At 38.9% G+C, this 4,520-nt stretch overlaps 1 non-coding gene across 1 annotated transcript; it reads right to left on the bottom strand.

Moving 5' to 3' along the window:
* Positions 1-3,287: 3,287 nt before the first annotated feature.
* Positions 3,288-3,395, bottom strand: LOC130938272 (small nucleolar RNA R71). Its single transcript, XR_009069444.1, has one exon. It is a non-coding gene; the product is annotated as a small nucleolar RNA R71 (small nucleolar RNA).
* Positions 3,396-4,520: the final 1,125 nt, after the last annotated feature.

The following is a 4,520-nucleotide window of genomic DNA, read 5'->3' as shown; positions in this document are numbered from 1 at the left end:
TTATGTCATTTACTCATCTCTGTACACCCTAGGCTACTAGTTTTCTATAAATAGGACCTTTTACTATTGTATAATGGATCTTTTGATCATGTTTTGATGATTGAACCCTCTTTGGGAGGCTGGCCATTCGGCCATGCCTAGACTTTTGTTCTTATGTATTTTCAACGGTGGAGTTTCTACACACCATAGATTAAGGTGTGGAGCTCTGCTGTACCTCGAGTATTAATGCAATTACTATTGTTCTTCTATTCAATTCCGCTTGTTCTTTGTCCAAGATATCACTTGTTCTTCAACTTGATGAATGTGATGATCCGTGACACTCATCATCATTCTCACCTATGAACAAGGTGACTGACAACCATTCTTGTTCTACAAGCAATCAAGGCTCTAGTGAATATCTCTTGGATTCTTTAATCGGAATCTTCGTGGTATAGGCAGGACCTGATGGCGGCATTCAAGAGAATCCGGAAGGTCTAACCTTGTCTGTGGTATTCTGAGTAGGATTCAATGATTGAATGACTGTGACGTGCTTCAAACTCCTAGCAGGCGGGGCGTTAGTGACAGACGCAAAAGTATCAATGGATATTATTCCGGCCTGACCGAGAACCGACAGCTGAATTCCGCTATGCCGTGACAGGGCATATGCCAATCGCTTTCACTGAGAGGATGGGAGGTAGCCACTGACAATGGTGAAACCCTACACGAGCTTGCCATGGAAAGGATTAAGAAGGATTGGATGAAGACAGTAGGAAAGCAGAGAGACGGAAGGGAAGGCATCTTCATGCGCTTATCTGAAGTTCCTACCAATGAATTACATAAGTATCTCTATCTTTATCTTTTATGTTATTTTCGTTCATCACCATCATACATTTGAGTCTGCCTGACTAAGATTTACAAGATGACCATAGCTTGCTTCATAGCAACAATCTCCGTGGGATCGACCCTTACTCACGTAAGGTATTACTTGGACGACCCAGTGCACTTGCTGGTTAGTTGTGCGAAGTTGTGTTTATGCCATGGTATTGAGCACCAAGTCTTTGGAGCCATTACCGGGAATTATTTGAATATGGACAAAGTAGTGATCACAATTTCGTGCACCAAGTTTTTGGCGCCGTTGCCGGGGATTGTTCGTGTATGGACAACTGACGGTTCATCTTGTTGCTTAGATTAGGTATTTTTTTTTTTCGAAATTCTTGAAGGTGAATCCTAGAGTTTCATGATGATTTGTTGAAATCTGGCTGGCTGAGAAGCCATGTCTAATTTCATTGGACCGAGGTTTCAACTTATCATCACAAGAGCTTGATGATTTTTATCAATCTTGCTTTTGGAGCAGTGATCTGCTAAGGCTTGGCTGGCCTTTGGCCATGTCTAATGTTTTGGACCGAAGCTTTCTTTGAAAGCTTGGCTGGCTGTGAAGCCATGTCTAATTCCTGGACCGGAGTCTTAGACTAGCATTGCACTGATTCCTGGAATTCTCATTAAGAATTTTGATATCTTTTTCCACTTAATTTTCGAAAAAAAAAACACAAAAAATTCACAAAATCATAAAAACCAAAAATATTTGATGTTTCTTGCTTAAGTTTAGTGTCTCATCTTAAGTTTGGTGTCAATAGCATGCATTCATTCATGTGTCTTAAGGATCTTCAAGTAATTCTTGATGATTTCTTACTCTGATCTTTGAATTCTTTTGGTTTGAGTGTTTATGCGTCTCATATAGTGTCAGTAGTATACAAACTGCTAAGTTTGGTGTCTTGCATGCATTGTTATTTGATTCTTGTTGCATTTTGATTATTAAAAAAATCCAAAAATATTTTTAATTTGTGTCTTTTCAAGTCAATAATACAAAGAATTGAAGATTCAGAACATACTGCAGAGGAATTATACAGAAAAAGCTGGGCATTCAAAAATGCCCAGTGAAGAAGACAGACTGGCGTTTAAACGCCAGCCAGGGTACCTGGTTGGGCGTTTAACGCCCAAAAAGGGTGCATTTTGGGCGTTAAACGCCAGAATGCATACCATTCTGGGCGTTTAACGCCAGGATGGTGCTAGGGGGAAGATTTTGTTTTTCAAATCAAATTTTTTTCAAGTTTTCAAAGTTTTTCAAAATCAAATCTTTTTCAAATCATATCTTTTCAATCAAATGTTTTCAAAATCAATTTCTTTTTTTTTTCAAAGATACTTACTAACAATTAATGATTTGATTGAACATCTCAAATTTGTTGCCTTTTCTGTTGAGAAAGGTTTAATGTTTGAATCATATCTTTTCTTGTTAGGCAAGTCACTAATTTTCAAAATCAAATCCTTTAAAATTGTTTTCAAACATATCTTTTAAAATTGTTTTCAAATCATATCTTCTCAATCACATCTCTTTAAAAACTAATCATATCTTCTTAACCTCATCTTTTTCAAAATAGTTTTCAATCAAATCTTTTTGATTTCTAATTTCAAATCCTTTTTCAAAAATCACTTGATTTCTTTCTTACTTTTATTTTCGAAAATCAATTAAGTGTTTTTCAAATGTTTTCAAAATCTTTTTAATTGAATTTTCGAAAATCTTCTTCCTCTCCTCCCACATCCTTCTATTTATGGAGTACTACTCCTTCTTAATGCACAATTCGAACTCTATCTAATTAAGTTCGAATTCTTCTACTTCCTTCTTCTACTTTTCTTTTCCTCTGACACCTCAAGGAATCTCTACACTGTGACATAGAGGATTCCACATTTTCTTTTCTCTTCTCTTTCATATGAGCAGGAGCAGAGACAAAGGCATTCTTGTTGAAGCTGACCCTGAACCTGAGAGAACCTTGAAGCGAAAGCTAAGAGAAGCCAAAGCACAACTCTCTTTAGAGGACCTGACCGAATTCTTCAAAGAAGAAGAACACATGGCAGCCGAAATCAACAACAATGCCAACAATGCAAGGAAGGTGCTGGGTGACTTTACTGCACCTACTCCCAACTTCTATGGGAGAAGCATCTCTATCCCTGCCATTGGAGCAAACTACTTTGAGCTTAAGCCTCAATTAGTTTCTCTAATGCAACAGAATTGCAAATTCCATGGACTTCCAATGGAAGATCCTCATCAGTTTTTAGCTGAGTTCTTGCAAATCTGTGACACAGTCAAGACTAATGGGGTTGACCCTGAGGTCTATAGACTGATGCTATTCCCTTTTGCTGTAAGAGACATAGCTAGAATATGGTTGGACTCACAACCTAAAGATAGCCTGGACTCTTGGGAAAAGCTAGTCAATGCCTTCTTGGCAAAGTTCTTTCCACCTCAAAAATGGAGTAAGCTTAGAGTGGAAGTCCAAACCTTCAGACAGAAGGATGGAGAATCCCTCTATGAAGCTTGGGAAAGATACAAACAATTAATCAGAAGATGTCCTTCAGACATGCTTTCTGAATGGAGCATCATAGGTATCTTCTATGATGGTCTCTCTGAACTATCCAAGATGTCTTTGGATAGCTCTGCTGGAGGATCTCTTCATTTGAAGAAGACGCCTACAGAAGCTCAAGAGCTGATTGAAATGGTTGCAAATAACCAATTCATGTACACTTCTGAAAGGAATCCTGTGAACAATGGGACTAGTCAGAAGAAAGGAGTTCTTGAGATTGATACTCTGAATGCCATACTGGCTCAGAACAAGATATTGACTCAACAAGTCAATTTGATTTCTCAAAGTCTGTCTGGAATGCAAAATGCACCTGGCAGTACTAAGGAAGCTTCATCTGAGGAAGAAGCTTATGATCCTGAGAACCCTTCAATGGAAGAGGTGAATTACCTAGGAGAATCCTATGGAAACACCTACAATTCTTCATGGAGAAATCACCCAAATTTCTCATGGAAGAATCAAGAGAGACCTCAACAAGGTTTCAATAATAATAATGGTGGAAGAAACAGGCTTGGCAATAACAAGCCTTTTCCATCATCTTCTCAGCAACAGACAGAGAGTTCTAAGCAGAATACCTCTAACTTAGCAACCATGGTCTCTGATCTAATCAAAACCACTCAAAGTTTCATGAATGAAACAAGGTCCTCCATCAGAAATTTGGAAGGACAAGTGGGTCAGCTGAGCAAGAAAGTTACTGAACTCCCTCCTAGCACTCTCCCAAGTAATACAGAAGAAAATCCAAAAGGAGAGTGCAAAGCCATAACCATGGCCGAATATGGAGAGGAAAGAGAGGAGGTGGACGCCACTGAGGAAAACCTCAATGGGCGTGCACCAACCTCCTCTGAGTTCCCCAATGAGGAACCATGGGAATCTGAGGCTCAAAATGAGACCATAGAGATTCCATTGGACTTACTTCTGCCTTTCATGAGCTCTGATGAGTATTCCTCCTCTGAAGAGGATGAGTATGTCACTGAAGAACAAGTTGCTAAATATCTTGGAGCAATCATGAAGCTAAATGACAAGTTATTTGGAAATGAGACTTGGGAAGATGAATCTCCCTTGCTCACCAAAGAACTGGATGACTTGTCTAGGCAGAAATTACCTCAAAAGAGACAAGATCCTGGGAAGTTT

The sequence above is a fragment of the Arachis stenosperma genome, chromosome 6, assembly GCF_014773155.1.
Source record: "Arachis stenosperma cultivar V10309 chromosome 6, arast.V10309.gnm1.PFL2, whole genome shotgun sequence".
Taxonomy (NCBI): Eukaryota; Viridiplantae; Streptophyta; class Magnoliopsida; order Fabales; family Fabaceae; genus Arachis; species Arachis stenosperma.
Note: the sequence above shows the minus strand (reverse complement) of the source record. Positions and strands in the feature narration are given on the sequence as shown.